The following is a 20,755-nucleotide window of genomic DNA, read 5'->3' on the forward strand; positions in this document are numbered from 1 at the left end:
AGGTTCCAAAGTTGTGATTCAATCCAAATTTTTTTTACCCAAATCCTTTTCAAGTCCTTCCGATCAATCAACGAGAATGTTCAAAATTGGAGGATACAGTCACTTGGATCTGGTGCAACCGAAATGAGAGAAATAAAATGAGAGAGTCTTATCGGTGAAAACCCTTATGGACATCGTAAGGTAATGGTGAATAAAGAAACTAAAATGAGAGAATCTTTTAAGTGAAAACTCGCAAGAAGCACTATAAGGCGATGGTAAGAAGAGAGAGGTCAACTGGTGAAAACCCACAAAGGGTGCCACTGGTCGAAAAAGAGGATCCTCACAGCTATTGGCATCGACACAGTCCTGGGCAAGGTTTCTTGATTTCGATGCAAATGTTGTGATGAATTTTTGAGAGTCGGACGGTTTACACAGATCATGCATCCAGTACAAAAGACATGTCATGTTCATTGAAGTCTGCATGTACTCCCATATAAGTCCTTTAATTTCTGTTCCCCAAAAAGGACACATTTTGTTTAAACTCATTCCCCATTCCATTGTTGTTTTTCTTTGAATCCTTTTTGGTATAACTTCGTGTCAAAATAAAGGCAAAGAAGGGATGGCAAGACTGATTTACAAGGCTTTTGTTTGATATAAGCTAATATTCAAGAGTCACCCAGCCTCGGCAAGGGCATCAAGTCAACCCCAACTAGCTATGATGGCTGATGATTTGAAATCAAAAAATTTCGAAAGGAGGAAATCAAATTGAAAATGCCTACAATGGCAAAATGAAGTTGAAAAGATTAAGTCCCAAGTGGCTAACCGTTTTGGCAAAGTTTGAAAAGCCAAAGGTTCCCCAATGTTGAAATTGAATGTTTTGGAGGCAAGAAGTCAAAAGTGAAATGCCACCAAGGTAAAATAAAGTTAAAAAGGTTAAATCCCACGCGACCAACCATCATGTAAAAGTTTGAAAAGTCACAGTCTCTCAGGGGACAGAAATGCAAATGGTATTCAGGAAACAACTAGTGGCAGGTTGAAATCATCATCAAAAGAAGATGGGAACAAAGCCAAGCTGTTAAAGACATCAAGGCTACACCGACCTCCACTTTTAAAACTCACAATTTTTCTTTGTTTTGAAGCAGGAACAAAGCTGTGCAAAATGGCGATTCTTAAAGGACGAATGTCACCAAAGGTAAGTTTTCGCAAAATCTCCATTTTCTCTTATGTTCAGCATGCATCATTGTTGTTCATACATATCATTTTGGTAGCTTAACCCAGGTAGAACCTTTTCACCTAGGGGGATCCTACTCATAGTTCCGGGTAGAAGTATTATTCGCTCATATTGTTTTACATAGCTTAACCCCAGGTAGAAACTTTTTGCCTAGGGGGATCCAGCTCATAGTTTCAGGTAGAAGTACACTTCACTCAGGCTGTTTTACGTAGCTTAACCCATGTAGAGCCTTTTCGCCTATGGGGATCCAACTCATAGTTCCGAGTAGAAGTACTCTTCGCTTAGGATATATTACGTAGCTTAACCCAGGTAGAACCTTTTCGCCTAGGGGGATCCAGCATATAGTTCCGAGTAGAAGTACTCTTCGCTCGGGATAGTTTACGTAGCTTAACCCAGGTATAAACCTTTTGCCTAGGGGGATCCAGCTCATAGTTTTGGGTAGAAGTACTATTTGCTCATGCTGTTTTACATAGCTTAACCCATGTAGAACATTTTCGCCTATGTGAATCTAACTCATAGTTCTGGGTAGAAGTACTCTTCGCTCAGGATGTTTTACGTAGCTTAACCCAGGTAGAACCTTTTCGCCTAGGGGGGTCCAGCTCATAGTTTCGGGTAGAAGTACTATTCTCTTAGGATGTTTTATGTAGCTTAACCCAGGTAGAAACCTTTCGCCTAAGGGGATCTAGCTCATAGTTCCGGGTAGAAGTACTCTTCGCTCAGGATGTTTTACGTAGCTTAACCCAGGTATAACCTTTTCGCCTAGGGGGATCCAGCTCATAGTTCCGGATAGAGGTACTCTTCACTCAAGATGTTTTACATAGCTTAACCTAGGTAATACCTTTTCGCCTAGGGGGATCCAGCTCATAGTTCCGGTTAGAAGTACTCTTCGTTCATGCTGATTTATGTAGCTTAACCCAAGTAAAACCTTTTTGCCCAGGGGGATCCAACTCATAGTTTCGGGTAGAAGTACTCTTCTCTCAGGATGTTTTACGTAGCTTAACCAAGGTAGAACCTTTTCGCCTAGGGGGACCCAGCTCATATTTCCGGGTAGAAGTACTCTTCGCCCAGGCTGTTTTATGTAGCTTAACCCAGGTAGAGCCTTTTCGCCTAGGGGGATCCATCTCATAGTTCCGGATAGAAGTACTTTTTGCTCAGGATGTTTTACGTAGCTTAACCCAGGTAGAACCTTTTCGCTTGGGGGGATCCAGCTCATAGTTCCAGGTAGAAGTACTCTTCGCTTAGGATGTTTTACGTAGCTTTACCCAGGTAGAAGCTTTTTGCCTAGGGGGATCTAGCTTATTGTTCCGGGTAGAAGTACTCCTCGCTCAAGCTTGTTTTACGTAGCTTAACCTAGGTAGAACCCTATCTCCTAGGGGGATCCAGCTTATAGTTCAGAGTAGAAGTACTCTTCACTTAGGATGTTTTACGTAGCTAAACCCTAGTAGAAACTTTTCACCTAGGGGGATCCATCTCATATTCCGGGTAGAAATACTCTTCGCCTAGGCTCGCTTTTCGCAGTTTAACAGAGGTAGAACCTTTTCGCCAGTGGGATTCATTTTCATTTTAGTAATACAGGGCACCAACCCCTGGTTACAGTTCTTTTTCGTAATACAAGGTGTCATCTCCTGGTTATATTTCCTTTCAGTAATACATGATGCCATCCCATGATTACATTATTTTCAGTAATACAGGGTACCAACCCCTGATTACATTCCTTTTCCGTAATATAGGGTACCAACCCCTGGTTATATTTTCGTACCAGTATCAAGGTACACAAATCCCTAGTCTCTTTTCCAACATAGGGTCTCCACTCCCTAGTTGATTTTATTTTAGACATGAGGTCTCCACTCCCTAGTCTCTTTTCCAACATAGGGTCTCCACTCCCTAGTTGATATTTATTTTAGACATAAGGTCTCCACTTCCTAGTATCTTTTCTAACATAGGGTCTCCACTCCCTAGTTTCTTTCATTGTAGACATAGGGTCTACATTCCCTAGTCTCTGTTTTTTTCAGGGTATACCATTCCCGACCTTTTATTGCTTTCAATAAGAAAGTAGTTTAGAATTTTGTAACAATAACTCACAAAATTTTCCTAGTGCAAACTGGGGCAGAAAAATTTCATTCATTTATTTGTTTTGGTGTCTGAGTAGGTTTTACCTCGAGGCACATGGTTCGAGATAACCAAAATAAGTCTCAATCCAAAATAAAGGAAAGAAAACAAAAAGAAGTGAATCCAGATTGCATAAGCTGATGAAAAGATGTGAATTGCTCAAGACATGACTGAAATCACGAGCATTGCTTTTCCCGTCTTCATAAGAAGAGGCCGTAGAAGAATGAATTGACACCTGTATCGACCAAGCATCAAGGTTCAGATCAGAGTCTGCGTGAATAACCAATCAAGACTCAAGATCATGTTTTAGAAGACTTATAAATAGGAATCTTGTAACTCATAGCTTATAGGCTTGTTTAGTTTCTTTTGAGTTTGATGTAATAACAGGACCACAGATCGGAGCCTCGACGGAACATCACTCGACTCTCCAACTCATCATTCCATCACTCTTCTTGAACTACACTGGCCTGATTCCCTTATAAACGGTGATATGTAGGCCGTCCAAAACTAGGACTCAGTTGCACTTTTCTCTCTCTTCCCTTTTGAATAATGGTATGACCAAAAATTAGTCGTATCGCTCACCTTGTCTTTGCTTGAAAACTCTTCATGTTTCCAAGCAAAGAGGGGCATGTTGTAAGCACATAATTTTTGACTATGCATGAATATATTTCCACTCACACTCTCACTTTCCACATGCACTTCCCTCACATAATCCCTCCACGAACACACACAGACACTGACAAAAATAAAAGGAGATTCATCTCTATCCCAAACACATACAACAAAAAATTAGAAAGGGGAGTAGGAAAATCAAAAAAGGGAGAAGGAAAAAAAAAAAAAAGAGAGAAGGAAAGTCAAAAAGGGGGAGATTCTTTGCACAAGAGAAAATGAGAGCAAAAAGGGAGAGGGAGAGAACGAAAAAAAAAAAAAGGGACTGGTCTACTCCTCCTTCAACAGCAGAGGCTTCTTCTTCCTCAAAAACTTAATCAACCCATCGATGAAACTCCACTAAGCTCTATCACCATGAACACCAAGCCAAACCTAGTTGAAATAACTCCCAAAAGTACTTCACTTTCAGCTGAAAACAAGCTAGAAGGCAGCTTCATTTTTTAGTCAAACACGACCTCAAAATGCTGTCAAAACCCAGCTCGTGAAACCACCACAAAACCAGCCCCAAAACGACCCTTTAACACTCCAAAAACGCTGCCAGAAAATCAGTTGAAATACCTCGTCAAAACAGCCATAAAACCCGTCCAATACAACCCCAAAACAGCTTCAAAATAGCCTTTACTCACTTCAAAAATCGAGTTTCGGCGAGGTCAGTTGAGTTTGTCAAACTCCGTTCGGTGGTCCGGTCTGCTTTCAAGTTTAGATTAGTGGCTCTGCTAGCGTTCGCGTTTTAAAGGTCCCATTCTAACTCTATCCATTTTATTTTATCTTTTGATTTTCATATCTTACTTTGTTTATGTTTGAATAATGTTTGGAGAAGTTCTCTGTTTACTCTATGCCTCTAGACGAGAATTTTGTCTTTATTTGTTTAATGGAGATTAGCTCATGATCATTTAGCTAACTTGTCTTGTTGAGAATATTACTAATTAACTACTAATTTTTAAGTTCATATTTGGTGTGCTCATGACATACAGTGAATCCGTTTGTAAATTTTTAGGGGGTAGATGAATATTTTTGTTTTTCTTATGAATTTGTAGTAATATGTAGTAGGAAGGGGCTGTTTGATTTGTTGAGTTTGAAATAAAATAATTTGAAATATATTGAATTTAGAAAAGAATTCATGTCTGCCAATTGATGTCTATGAGCTAATTTGAACATGGGTTCTGATATAGGCGTATGTGTTGTGACCGACAAAATGATGCTAATTAGATTTTGGTAATGGACTATTATTTGTTAGCTTTAAGGGACTGTAGGCTTGGTTTGGATTCTTAGAAGAAAGCATGTACATGCTCATGTAATAGGGTTGCATAATAATCCCAAAGTTTAGTTCAAATAACTCACAAACACGTTAGTCGCTTTAAGCGCGTCTTCATAAGATAATCGTAATTATGGATACGGTTCCGTAGCATAGTCATGATACGCAATCTCCAATTCGAGTGCGCGTTTCACGTGACTTGACCATAATTTCAAATAATTAAAATAAGCATGTTGCGAATCCGTTTCTCGTGGCGTGATTTGCAAATTATCTCCCAAAACTTTTGGAAATGCTATCATTATTATGGGTAAAATTATAAAATACATACTTCATATATATTTCTTTAAAGGGTGTGCAAAGTCAAAAGTGAACAACTAAAAGTGAACGAAGAGGGTACTAAAAAAAAAGTTGTTATTTCGATATACTAAAAAAGGTAAAGAAGACAGCACATACAAAAACAGCAGGTTTGGTCATTGAATTCATTATACTCGTTTTTAGTGCTCTGATCTTCAAATTAAGCTAGCAAAATTGGTCGTTCTATTACTGTGCAGAATAATACTAAAATTGTATTCAGCAACGAAAGAATCCAAGTCAATAGACTCATCAAGTTGTTGTCATATTAGCAAGGTTACGTTATGGAAGAATGCCTTTCTACAATAGTAGGAGAACAAGAGCCGTGGCCGTGCAGGGCTGTAAAGTTGAAGTGACTAAGTCATGGTCCAATGCTTAGTGCATCGTTGTATTTATGGTATGGTTCGGAGATGATGGTAGTATGCATATATGTGCGCATTGTGTGTAATATGTGGCATACATACTACTAAATGAAATTAAAATTAATGAAATCCTGTTCATATCGACTTTTGAAGTCATAGTAAAATGAAGTCTCATGCCTATTCAAGAGACCTAATTAGTGAAATCTGAGAAACAGGCTTCAATTTTTTTGCAGAATCTGTCGCAACAGATGTGAAAGACAGCAGCCAATTGCAAGATGCTTTGGTTTGAGTCCTTGTCCAATTCGGAATTACATAAATGGTTCAGGATTAATTCGAAATCAATAAGCTCCTTGATTAATGTATTTATACGTCCTGGATTCATAAGCATCCTTAAAAACTTAACGCTCTAGTTGATTTCCAGAAGCCTGTACGTTCAACCTGCGGTTCCCATACTAAGTCACTGATCCATTTATGAAAGTAGTGACAACAGTATTCAGGTGGAAATCCTCCGACAAATCAACTGGCAAATAGTTAAATGCAAAAATACAAAGCTCTTCTAGGGAAGCTCTATCTTGTTCAATAGAAGTCATCACTAATGCTCCCAAATGGTTCATATTACATTTTATATAATACATACCGAGCTCTGGACAGAATAACCTAATGCAAATGGCTGATATACTTGACCATGGATCCAAGATAAGATCATATATCAAAAACAATCTATAGCTCTAGTTCTTGGATTCAGTAGCAGAAGCCGTGATTAATGGGCAAAAACCATGATCAAGACTAGCTTTCCATACTTTGTCAATATCAAACATCATGTTGCCACACTCGTGTTCTTTCCAACCTTCCAACACGTGCAAAATTCCAGCTATTCTCCAGGCACTCATTACTCTCCTTGGCAACCAGTTCTGGAATTATATTGTGAATTACTATAATAAGAAGATCTACAAAATTAAAGAGAAATTAAGGATATTTGATAGCCGTTTCTAACCTCACAAGAGTCTACATTTTCAAGATGTTTTGGAGTAATCATAGCTGGTGTGCTGAAGTAGAAGCAATCCCTACGAGCTTTCTTTGGTGGAAATTGTGAATAAGGAATGAATAATGTTCCTTTTGGTGCTTTCAATTGTTCATCTTCACTCAATCCATCCCCTACTAGCCATGTCTGCAGCATAATCAAGAACCTTTTTTGATTGTTATGAATTATCAAGATTCAGGACAATATACTTTTCCATATAGTTTGGTTTATACGTACCTTTGAAACATTATAAGATTTCAACAGGACCAACTTAGTTGCAGCCTCAGGTGTTAGATTTGTTTTAAGTCTCTTGTACTCCTCTTCGTCTAACATGGCAACCTATATACACAAAAATTACATTCAAGATGAGAGAAAGGAAAACAAATATCGTTGAGTAGATTAATAATCAAATATACCTGAATTCCTCCTTTGCACAAGGCTAAGGCAATGGAGTAAGCAACTTTTGATAAATGGCCGCGAAGGACAACTTGGGAAGTTCCTTTAGGAATGGAATTTACGACCACAGCAGAAGCTAGGCTACTTCCATCTTCCACCTTCACTTTCAGCTGAGGATTTCTCCTTATGTAAAGTTGGCCATTGCTATTCAGTTTCTCTTCCTGGAAAGTTACATTTGTATAAAAAAACATACAAACCTTGATATCGGGTGAGGGGTGAATTTTCTTTAAATCTTTTTCTCCATAATAACAATTTTGTGATAGCTTACATAAAATTTTGCAGAGGTTGCAACAAAATTACCAGTTAAGAGTATGTCATGCACTTTTCTCATAGATAAAGTAAGGATGAGTATTATTAGACATTTTAGACATATACTTTGACTTGCCTGATTTAAGAGTCCAAGGCTCAAAACTTTTATGCCTTTCTGATCTGCTTCCATGAATGCTTCCTCAATCAACTTGTTAATAGTCTCTCTTTGCCATTTCATAAAGTACTGCAACAACATTTAGAATCAGGCCAAACAATCGCTTTAACAACAGATCCAAAATATGAAACGATCTTGAATACTATTTCATTACTTACTTGTATGCGATACTTTGGGATGGCCCAAGTTTGTAATTTGAGATTCTTGAACAAATTTCTCTCGACATTAAACGTGTGGCCATAAATCCATGTGATCATTATCGACCATAGTGTGACAGGCCACATTAACCAGAAATACCATTTAGAGGACTGAGGCTTCGAGGCCAAGGATGCTAACCCCAGGCGGAGATGGTAAATGGATTCAGGGGTTGTTAGATGTGTAAGGTGCACCACATCAGGCAATTCAGCCTCTCTCTCAAGTGACTTTTCGTACAATGTATCTGATGACTTGTCCAGTGTATCATAGATATAGTCATACATTGGCATGAAAAAAGAATAATTTGTCCTGAATTGAGTGTGATGTAGTGAGTGGTACCTGTGCCATCAAAACGTAGATATTAGTGGCAAAAGAATAAACAGGATCTTCACATATGGAGTACAGAATTTCAGCGATTACAAACGTGCCCAATATTCTATAGGAATTTTACATTGCTTGTTATAAGAATATAGTGTAGTTATAATTACCATATACGTGACCTGATTGGGTAAATATATTATGTAGAATTAAGCTCGTTGAAATATAGGGAAGAAGACTCACGAGGGCGTATAAATCAAGTACTTGAGAGGGGGAAATACAGAGAACATCCACTTAGGGATGAGCTCAAAGTTGCAATGACCCATGTTGTTCATGAAATCAATATAGGTGACATAAGTACCAACTGCAGCTATAGGAACAGTCCCAGTGAATACAGTTGTGAGCAATGGTATGACAAAGAGCGTGAAATATGATAAGTGCTCAGCAAATGGATGAATTACAGCTGCCAAATTAAATAAAATTAGTTCTTTGTAAGTCCTCATCACTAAAATATAGAAAAATGATACAAAATGACGTTTTTGAGAGGACAACTTACAAGTGATGGGCTCAGTAGCAATGGAGGAGTGGTGATGGGAATGGTAACGAGAGTAGAGAAAATGGTGGTGCAGAGCTCTGTGAAGCCAGTAATAGAGAAACTCGACAGGACCAATATGAAGCAACGCAATAATAATGATGTTCTCCACAAAGGCGGGTGATGAGCTTGTTCCAACATCAGGCATGCGATATAATATAACAGCCCATTAAGTATGATCTGATCATCCCTACAACATGCCAACACCATATATATATATGTTTAACATTTAATGGATAGTGCCATGTACAATTTAATTTGTTTTGTCCAATAATACAATACAGTCAAACCTCTTTATAACAGACAATTATGTCTTTGTTAAGAGTACAAATATTTGATGTATTGTATAGTAGTAGTTATTAATTAGTAATTGTAGGGTGGGCGGGTCCTTTTTTCAATTTGGTCGGGTATTTATTAGATTTAAAACTGGATTAAATGTGGAATGTGGCAATTTAAACCAGTAACAAAAATTTTGGTGCATCGAAAGGGTTGGATTTTCTCGCATTGTGACTTTTTTTTTTGCTATGAAAAGTTTTATGTTACAAAACAAAGTTATGTAACTTTTGGAAAGACATACTAGTTGTCTGACCTTTTCTGAAATTTACCCGTCAATATTAGTGCTAAAAATGGGCCTTAATTAATAACTACTAGGGGTTGGATTCCTTTCAACAGTGATGAAAGTCACTTTTCTTGTTTTGATAGAAAAATGTATCCTAATCAAACCTTAAAAAATAACTTTCATGGAAAATATATTTTTTTTAAAATGTACTTCAGTTATACCAAAACCTTAATGTTTGCTTTCTCTTGGAATTGGGTTGTCCGTGGGGCACGAGGGTGTGTAACTTAACGCTTACTACTATTTAGTGTGGAGCAGAATGCAAATGAAGAATGAATTAAGGCGTAAGGATAGGAAATGACATACCAATTGCTTTCTCTATCAACTTGATCAAATTCAATGCTTTTATCAACAATCCGATTATTACCCTTGGTAGTCTTGTAGCGAGATAGAGATATCCATATCTGGTTGTGAATCACTCTCGAGAGTAGAAGCGGGAGTATAATTATGTATACAAGATCCCTCTGGCTTTCATCTTTGCTCATAAAATATGTGTATATGCTATGAGCCACAAATGGTGCCAAAACCAAGTACTTCATCCCGCACAAATCAATATTCTAAAAAAGTCAGCAGAATCCTTGCTACAATAAATTAACGAGTAAAAAAAACCACAAAAAAAAAGAGAGGAGAAGAAATTGAAGAAATGTTGCATGAAGCTAATTAGTTACGTTTACCTTTAAAAGAAAAAGGTAAGGAGTTACGTTGCCAATATATGCTATGAGAGAATTCCAAAAGACCGCAATTAATTATTCTGTAGAACTTTTTTAATACACAAACTACGCACTTACTCTTATTATAAGAAAGGCATATTTTCCTGTAACTTGTCAAATTTAATAAATCGGTAGGGAAAAAAGCTCAAAAGAATTCCTTTTCTCGTACATCTCCCTAGCTCCATATTAGTACCACTTTTCCAAAGAAAAAAGGAAAAGAACAGGAAAAACGAAACAAAAACATATGTTGTACTGGAACTCGGAGCAATATATAGTACCGTAGAAGAAAGAAGAAAGCAAATTGTTAAGATACATCAAGAAAGCCACATGCTCTCGAATATATATATTCTTGAAAAACACATATATGATGTTTTGACTGCAAAAGAAACGTGGAAAATAGTCGGGTAATTCAAGAAAGGGTACCTTGAAATTTCCAAGAAATGTCCATGGCCATTCAGTGAGAATGCCAGGTTTAGAAGCCATGCTTTTGTACAGCTTCTTCTTCGCAAAATAAAGTCCTTGTAGTTTTGGCCACCTTATGTAGAACTGCATTGTAATTTAATATCCGTCCAATTAATGGCCTCTCCTGCAAAGTCTACTCAGGATCAGTAAGCACATGATGTAACCAGACGTTCGTACGACACTTTGCTAACCTGGAGTATTAAAAATGGACTACTTAATTATTTTTGTACTTTAGCTTGCAAAGAAATTTCCTTAGCGATTCATTTTTGTCCTTTAAATATATAAAGCATCTTTAATACCTAAGTTTGTTAAGTCTTCTAACGAAATCTGTCTAAAACTAACGGTACTAACCATGTGACACTGTACAAAAAATAAAACCCAGCAGTTAAAAGAAGAAAAAGCCATTTAGGATTTCCCCCAACCATGATTCACGAAGAACCCCAACCTTCTGAAGTAAAATTTCCCCTTAAGATTGAAATTGTCGTTGGTTTGTTTGTCTGTGCCTAAGTCCCTCCATAACTGATTCTCAACGTACAAACTTTTGATTTTTTACCACTTCTTTGATTATGTTCATCGTTTTCTATCAACCCTTGTCCAATGGCTGCCACTAAACCCTCATTTGATCTTTCTGTCTTTTTTTTAGTTCCATCCTTATTGTCTTAGTCTGAAAGAAAACCACAAAAAATTATATTCAGCCAAAGATGATCAATAAAATAATATCTGAATCACAATATATAGAAAACGACAATGGAATTGAACCTCTTTTTTTTTTGCAGACTTACATGGTGTGAAATGACAGGTCGACATCCAACTGGTATTGTTGGAGCAGTTGCAAAACGCCATCTCAACTAAACGAACTTATTTAACGAATCCCTTGAACCTTCCTTTAGGGGTCGTTTGATATTATGTATAAGGTGGGATAAGATGTAGGTGTAAATTTAATCCCAAACTTAATTCAGGATATTCATTATTATTCCACCTTATCCCATCAAATATGGTATTATTTTATCCTATCTCTTATGTGGTATAAATTATACTTGAATTGTAATTCCGGGATAATTTAGTACGTGTACCAAACGACCTCTTAGTTTTTAAACAAATTCTGTTAGTGGGACTAAAAATGCTCTACTTTAGCAAAAATAAGAGACTAAAAATGCTCAGTGCAATATTTAAAAAATAAAAATGAATCTACTATCAAAACAAGGGATAATTTTGACCAAAAGCTCAATTTACTTATGCACTTTAACTTTGCTGATGACTTGTTACACACTCGCTAGCTAGACCCCCTTTCACTATCACGTGACAAGCGCGTGTTAAGCAAAAAAAAGTATTAAAGTGCGTGAAAGCATACAAAAATAACTATTTTTATATTTTGGATTTTTCAATTATCAAACCAAACCAATGACGTCGAGTTTTTAAATTTATAAATCAAACCAAACCAAACCAACAAAGTCGGATTTTTCAATCTTGATTTTTCTCGGGTTTTTTCGGGTTTTTTTCGATAAAGTCTTCGTAGCATAAAATATGTAACTTGTGCTCCAAATATTTCTTAAGTCCTAGTAAAATACAACTATATAATGTATTTTCCAAGAAACTAACACAATAATATGAGATAAGTCATAGCATTATACTAAAATATTCAATAACAAAGAAAAAATAATAAAATTACATAAAACAAATATTGCTAATTAATAAGCCATAATAAAAATTAACATAATCTAAAAATACTATATATGTCATGCTAAAATAAGTATAGCTAATAAGTATTAATTACATAACTAAGCACTAAAGAAAAAGATAAACAAAGTTATGCATTTTCATTATAAACCAATGTAAAACTAAAAATATTATCCAACACTATCGTCATTCCTAGTATTGAATTGAATTTCTTTTGTTAGCATTAGTATTGATTTGAACTTTGTTTGAGTTACTACATTTATGGGTTTTAAAATTTATTTACCATTCAAGAATGTTAAATCTAAACTTGAAATAGTATGTTAAAAGATAAAACTGTGAATAAGTTTAAGAAATATTTATAAATTACATTACAAGAAATATATATATATATATATATACAATAAATATTTATATGTATATAATATTTTTAAAAATTATATAAATGTACTATCGGGTTGGTTTGGTTTCGGTTTGACTTTTTTAGTTAAAACCAAACCAAACCAATTATGGTCGGGTTTTATTTTTCAATATCAAACCACATCGAATTTTTTTTTTCGGTTTGACTCGAATTATCGATTTGATGCGGTTATCGGTTTTATTTGTACACCCCTATTTTGTAGCACTACTGTCCATACAAATAGTCAAGACAAGAAGCTATCGAGGTATAAGGAGTAGTACCTCAGGTACAACTATTTGTCCCAAAATCTGTAGCAAGAACGGCTCAGAAAGAATTCGAAGTTAATAAGGGGTAGAAGGTCTTGATTGTAACTTGGCAAAGATGCGGAGAACCTACGTCTTGCTTTTGTAATTTTGTAGTTCCATTAATTCATTTCCAAAAGCATTTCTGCTGTATGTGTATGTAAAGTTTACTGGATAAAGTTCTTTTTAATCACTGATTATGATATCAATAACCATGACTGATTATGATATCAACAATGGAAATAAGTTCCTTGATCACTGTATTAATTAGCGCTTCCTGTATTCGTATAAGAACTTGTGCAACCTTCTTTGGAAAATATTTATTTTATATCCTTACTTCCTTGTCCAGTTCTCACTTATCAGTTCAGTTTCAGTATTTACAGTTTTTTCTTTCAGTTGCTTTACATGCCAGTGCAATTCAAATGTACTGATGTCCCTTTCGCCCGGGGCCTACATCTCTCGATGCAGGTAGCGCGATTTACAGGTTGACAATTCAGAGCGCTAAGATTCTCGTACCAACTATTTGGTGAGCCCCAGTTCTTTCGGGGCATTATCATTACTTTACAGTCTTTCAGTATTTACAGTCAGTATTTTCACTACTTCATTAGAGGCTTTATAGACTAGAGTAACAGTTAGGTAAAGTCGCAGGCTTTACATGTTAAGCATTGTTGGCTATAGATATATTTTAGACTTGTATTAGTGTTTTCGCACTTTGACTTATATCATTCAAACTTCCGGTATATCAGCATGTGTTAGTTTATCTTCCGCATTCAGTATTGTGAGCACCTAATTTTTGACCGTGCTTGAACATTTTCCGCTTTCAGGCGTGTCCCCACTAAACTTTTCTTTGTCCCCCATGCTTATCCCCCCACACTTTGCTCCCTACTCTCTCCATTGTTCCCCACTCCTTGTCCCCCATGCTTGTCTCCTATCACAAATCTCATACCCCATTTTCAGCTATAAAACACACACATAACATACAAAAAAGGGGAGGAACCAGCAAAGAAAACGAGCTGCAAATCCAGCCCCAAAACTCCCTCAAAACAGCTAAAAACGAGCTGAAAACAGCCCAAAAAACGAGCTGAAAACCAGTCCACACACAGCTACCGATAACACCCCAAAACAGTCACTTTTCTCCAGTTCAACACCTTCAAAAACGAGCTGAAAATCCAGCCCCAAAGACGACCACAAATGCTCCAAAAAAGAAGCTGAAAATCTGCTCGAAAACGCAGCCATGAACCTCCATTAAACATCACCCAAATCAGCCCCGAAACAGCCCCCAAGCACAAGCTAAAAACTGCTGAAATCAGCTGAAAAATGAAGCAAACAGAATTGCAAAACACCACCCAAAATCCAGCGTTAGAGAGCAGCAAAATCAGCTGCGAATCTGCTGAAATATCTGACCAAAAGTAGTGAAACAAGCTGCGAAATAGCTCGAAATCCAGCCACAAACCTCTATTGAAACGACCCTTTTACACCCGAAACGGTTGTCCAAATATAGTCGAGTTGGTATAGTCTTTTTCTGGATCCTGATTCGTGGTCGTAGTCGGGTTCATGGTCAATTGGCTCTGTTCCGTTCGAGGTCCGAACTTTGTTTCGCTATTGTGTTTCGAAAGCAACAAGGCCACACTCTTGTATTGAAGGTCGGTTTTTCTAATTTTCACTTTGTTACAGTATTTTGAATCTTGTTGTTCACCGCTGAATCTGTTAATCTCTACTTCTCTGGTCTTTGTTTGGCATTCCTAAGCTGTTTTTTGCACAATCAGGTATTGGATCATGAATTCAAGCCTTTGATTTGTAAAATGTTGAGTTCCTATGCTTGATAATAAAATTCTAGATCTCTATTGCTATATGCATTTAGTTTCATTTATGATTTCATTTTGTTTAGTTTTAATCTGACCATGCTGCAGTAGTACAACATTGTTTATGACAAATAAAATAAAAGGATGGATTCTGGATTAATGTACTGTGTGCACTTAAATCTATAATGGCATGAACAATATATGATTTTAGTTAGTGCTAGACTCTTGTCACATTGATGTTTTGTCCTAAGCCAGTTTTGGGTTTCAATAACGATGCACCTGCAGTTTATGAATTTGGACTCAAATCGTCCACACATTAATTCCACAAGTTATGGGACCTCTAATCTCAAACAAGTTTTGGAAAAATTAGTTAAACTCTTGAATATGCGTAGCTTGCTTTAAAGCGCGATTAATAAATTATCGTGGCCATGGGTACGATTCCCGTGGTATAGTCACGATACGTAATCTCCAAGTCGAGTGTGCGTTTCACGTGATTCGACCATCACTTCAAATAAAAATAAAAATTAACATATTGTAAATCGCGGGTGCGTTTCACGTGACGCTATTCGCAACGTGTACAAAAAAAAAATGAGTGTGCGACATCGCGACTTGTTCAAACAAATTTCATAAACACTAAAAGCGGTTAATTAATTAAAAGCGGTAAACGATTAAATGCACTATAAGTTTTTAAACATGTTAATAAATCATATAATTAAGACAAGTTTAAGTCAATAAAGCGACCGTGCTAGAACCACCGGACTCGGAGAATGCCTTACACCTTCTCCCCGGTCAACAGAATTCCTTACCCGGACTTTATTTTTGCAGACCAATAATAATAGAGTCAAACCTTCCTTTGACTAGGGATTCAAATAAAAGGTGACTTGGAACACCCGAAAATCAATTCCAAGTGGCGACTTTGAACAAGAAGATAATCCCTATTTCAAATTGTCACTTTAATTAGATAAAACTCTTTAACCTACAACAATCCAATAACGCACACATTTATCTTTGTGGGGGGTAAAAAAGAGGTGTGGCAGCTCTGGCGACTCTGCTAGGGATTTCAAGAATTCGAACTTGTACATTGACTTTATTTGACTTTATTAATTTTTGTATATATTGTGATTTATTTGGGACTAATGTGCTACTTGTCCAGTTTTCACTGTCTTGATATTGTTGAACTGTACATATAAATTGTATCCTCTCTCGCATCCCACTGAGTCTTCTGATAATTAATTATGTTGTGTTCGCCTACCAGCATCACAAAATTTCTGTCTTGAGATAAAGCCAGTTAGCCTACCAGCTTCTGGGGAAGGATTTAGTCACACATGTTTAGGCGGGAGAGCCGTTAGCTAGCCAGTGCTGTTCTACTACTGGTAATGCTTGACGCTCCTCGGCTCGGGTTGTCCGCCCGGGTAAGCCAGGTCTAGATACCATCTCCTTTAGGATTTACAAACTTACAAGAACAAGCCACAACCAATGAATATCCCTAGTAGGCTACGCTTTATTTGCATCATGTGCATTTGACTTAGCAGCGCTCGACTCATGGGCCGAGTTCTGTTTTAGGACAGGTACCTTGTTGAGACCATTATGTCATGTTATGTACTACTTGTTGCATTATTTGGGAGGCTTGCATGCCGACCGACTTTAGCATATATCGGTTGAACGAAGAGAGAAAAAATGATGTGGTTTAGTGCATATGGTTTTTAAAGATTAATTTTCATATTAAAAAAAAAACATAGTCAATTTTCACCGAACTACGCGGGTCTGATTTTCACCAGATGTGAGATACGTAGGCAAACCTCGTCGGTTCCGGCCCCCAATTTTTTAAAATCCAAAAAGATATTTTTCTTTAATTACTTCTTTAGAAGTTTCTTTTTTTGAGACCAAAAATCCAAAAATATTTTCTTCCTTTTTTTTTAAAGTCTTTCTCCCAAAATCTAAAAAAAAAATATTTTCTTTCTTTTGAAATTTAAAAAAAAAAAATTAAAGTTCAAAAATATTTTTTTTCTTCTTTAGAAGTTTTTCTTTCACCAGTTCCAAAAAACAAAAAAACAAAAAAAAAATTAAAAATATTTTCTTTGCTAGGAAATTTTGTCGGATTAATTGTACATGAAAAAGAGTTAGTTTATCTATTTTATTTCTGATCCACCGAACTACGTTGGTCTAATTCTCACCGGATGTGAGATACGTAGGCAAATCTCATCGGTTCCAGACCCCAATTTTCAAAAAATCCAAAAAAAAATAAAATTTATTTAATTCCTTCTTTAGAAGTCTTTCTTTGAGACGCCAAATCCACAATTCCAATAATATTTTTTTTTTCTTTTTTAAAAAAAAAACTCTTTCTCCCAAAACTCAAAAAAATTCAAAATCCAAAAAAATATTTTCTGTCTTTTTAAATTTACAAAAAGAAAATTCAAAATATTTTCTATCTTTTTTTAAAAAGTATTTCTTTCGAAGATTCCAAAAAAAAAAGCAAAAAAAAAAAACAAATATGTGATTATTTGTATATGAGTAAAAAAAAAAGAGCTAGCTGATGTACTTTGTTCCCGGTATTCCTGAACTACGTAATAATCTGATTCATGTGGTGTCATGATACGTAGGCAATCCCCATCGGATTCAATCATAGCCATAAATAAATTGAGTGAAAAAATAAATCGAAAAAAAGAACAAAAAAATAAATTAAGTGAAAAAGAAAAGTGTGACAAAAAATAACAGAGAAAAACAAAGAGCAAAAAACAACAAAAAGAGAAAGAAAAAAAATCAAAAAACAAATTCAAAAAAAAAAGAAAAGAAAAAAAGAAAAAGAAAAAAGAGAGCCCCCCGAGATGGAATCAGTTCTCCCATGTTGGTGAATCATACTCAAGTTTGTTCTAAAGCTAGTCAGGCTAGGTCTACTGTAACCAATAGCCCTGAACCGGCCAATCTCTGAGTCCCCCTCGCACCGGCTAATGCTAGATGTGAATACCACTCTGGAGTAGTGGGACATGATACGGAAGACTGTTGGACTCTTAAGAGAGCAGTGGAAGACCTCATCGAGGTCCAGGCAATAATGCTTAGGGATGAAGAAGCCCCTAATATGATGAACAATCTTCTGCCTACTCACACCAATGGGCCAGTAGTCGGAATGATCTGTGAAGATGATGAATTTGATCTGACACTGAAGGCCATTGCAACTATTGCCGAGATAGAAGAAAAGCCAAAAAAACGGTCGCCAAGCCTGAAAGTCCCCCATCAGACGGGAGTCTCGGTAGCCAATCTTGCTACCATTTCTGTGTTTGGATTTATCTCAGGGTGTGATCCGGATATTTTACTTTATTATCTTACTTTCTGATGTAAACCCTTCTATCTTTAATTTTTTTTTTTAAAAAAATCAAATCAAATGAAATTAATATTTCGTTGAATGTTTCTTTTCTTAATCTTGTCACCTTTCTTATTCTCTTTTCAGTTCTGTCAATGCAGATTTTAATGATATGACATGCTTGCGGACTTCATGCTTAGATCCTAAAATGCTGTCAGACCTCGAAATAATGAATCAAGAAGCAGAATGTGTTGAAGATAAGGTTTGTGAGAAAATAAACAAAGAATTAGAATAGTAGGCCTGGGGCCAAGTCCGAATGAAATCAGAAGAAGTTGAAATTCCCTCTCTTCTGATCATTCTTGAAGCCGAGATTGAGGATAAAGATTGGGTCAAGAATTGATTGGAACAATTGACACTGATTGATGAAAAGCGATTGGCCGCAGTTTTTCATGGGCAGTTGTACCAACAAAGAATGGCCAGTGCCTACAACAAGAAAATACGGCCTAGGAAATTTAAAGTGCGGCAACTCGTTGTGAGATGTATCCTCCCGCATCATGAAGAAGCTAAAGGAAATTGATGCAGTCAAAAAGGTACTATGTTTGACCCTTCACGCACCTTTAATTCTCTTTGATTGGGATGACGAAGGCTTTCATTCAACCTACCCAAACACCATTAACCCTTTTTGCCAACCCATTGAGCCGGTTACCTTTCTTTGATTACCCTCTTTGGAACCTGAAGGAGTTATTAAAAAAAAAAGAAAAAAAATAGTTCATGTTACCTTGAACTACGTTCGACTTGATTCCGAAAGGATACGTAGGCAGCCTCTCTCTAGGGTTCAGTCACACCAAAATACAAATCCACATTCCTCAAAAAAAAAATGAAACTTAGGCAGATGTTACAATAGTTTAGCGGTGGTTTCGCCTGAAAGGTTCCAAAGTTGTAATTCAATCCAAATCCTTTTCAAGTCCTTTCGATCGATCAATGAGAATGTTAAAGAATTGGAGGATACAGTCATTTGGATCTGATGCAACTAAAATGAGAGAAATAAAATGAGAGAGTCTTATTGGTGAAAACTCTCACGGGCACCATAGGGCGATGACGAGTAGAGAAAATGAAAATGAGAGTCTTGTAGTGAAAACTTGCAAAGTGCACTACAAGGCGATGCTGAGAAGTGAAATAAGAGAGGTCGGCTGGTGAAAACCCGCAAAGGGCACTACTGATCGAAAAGAGGATCCTTACAGTCACTAGCATCGACACAATCCCAAGCAAGGTTTCTCGGTTTTGAAGCAAAAGTTGTGATGAATATTTAAGGGTCAGACGGTTTACAATGATCGGGCGTCCAGTCCAAGGCATGTCATGTTCATTGAAGTGTGCATGTACTCCAGATAAGTCCTTCTTTCCTTCCTCGAAAGAGATACCTCTTGTCTAAATTCATTGTCCATTCCATTGTTTGTTTTTCTTCGAATCCATTTTGGTCTAACTCTGTTCCAAAACTAAGGCAAAGAAGGGATAGCAAGATTGATTTACAGGGCTTTCGTTTGATATAAGCTAATATGCAAAAAAGGCACCCAGACTCGGCAACGACATCAAGTCGACCCCGACTGGCCATGGCGGCTGATGCTTAGAAATCAAAAACTCTTGTAAAAAGGAAATCAAATTGAAAGTGCCTACAAGGCAAAATGAAGTTGAATAGGTTAAGTCCCAAGTGGCTAACCGTTTTGGCAAAGTTTGAAAAGCTAAAGGTTCCCCAATTCTCAGAAATTGAAAGTTTCGGAGGAAAGAAGTCGAAAGTGAAATTCCACAAAGGCAAAACAAAGTTGAAAAGGTTAAGTCTCACGCGACCAAGCGTCATATAAAAGTTTGAAAAGTCAAAGGCTCTCTGGGGCCAGACATGCTAGTGGTATTCAGGAAACATCTAGTGGCAGGTTGAAATCATCATAAAAAGAAGATGGGCACAAAGCCAAGCTGCCAAAGACATCAAGGCCACACACAGACCACCATTTATTTTTTAAAAAACTCACAATCTTTCTTTGTTTGAAGCAGGAACAAAGCAGTGCGGAATGGTTATTCCTAAAGGACGATGTCACCAAAGGTGAGTTTCCTTAAAATCTCCAATTTTCCTTTATTTTTAGCATGCATCACTACTGTTCATACCTCTTATTTTTTGTAGCTTAACCCAGGTAGAACTTTTTCGCCAAGGGGATCCAGCTCACAGTTCCGGGTAGAAGTACTCTTCGCCCAGGTTGTTTTTCGTAGTTTAACCCAAGTAGAACCTTTTCGCCTAGGGGGATCCAGCTCATAGTTCCGGATAGAGGTACTCTTCGCCCAGGCTTATTTTTCGTAGCTTAACCCAGGTAGAACCTTTTCGCCTAGGGGAATCCAGCTCATAGTTTCGGGTAGAAGTACTCTTCGCCCAGGCTTGTTTTTCGTAGCTTAACCCAGGTAGAACACTTTTGCCTAGGGGGATCCAGCTCACAGTTCCGGGTAGAAGTACTCTTCTCTCAGGTTGTTTTACGTAGCTTAACCCAG

The 20,755-nt window shown here is 36.9% G+C and overlaps 1 pseudogene; it reads right to left on the reverse strand.

Moving 5' to 3' along the window:
- Positions 1-6,515: 6,515 nt before the first annotated feature.
- LOC107783071 (very-long-chain aldehyde decarbonylase CER1-like) lies at positions 6,516-10,882 on the reverse strand (annotated as a pseudogene).
- Positions 10,883-20,755: the final 9,873 nt, after the last annotated feature.

The sequence above is a fragment of the Nicotiana tabacum genome, chromosome 19 (genome assembly GCF_000715075.1).
Source record: "Nicotiana tabacum cultivar K326 chromosome 19, ASM71507v2, whole genome shotgun sequence".
NCBI lineage: Eukaryota > Viridiplantae > Streptophyta > Magnoliopsida > Solanales > Solanaceae > Nicotiana > Nicotiana tabacum.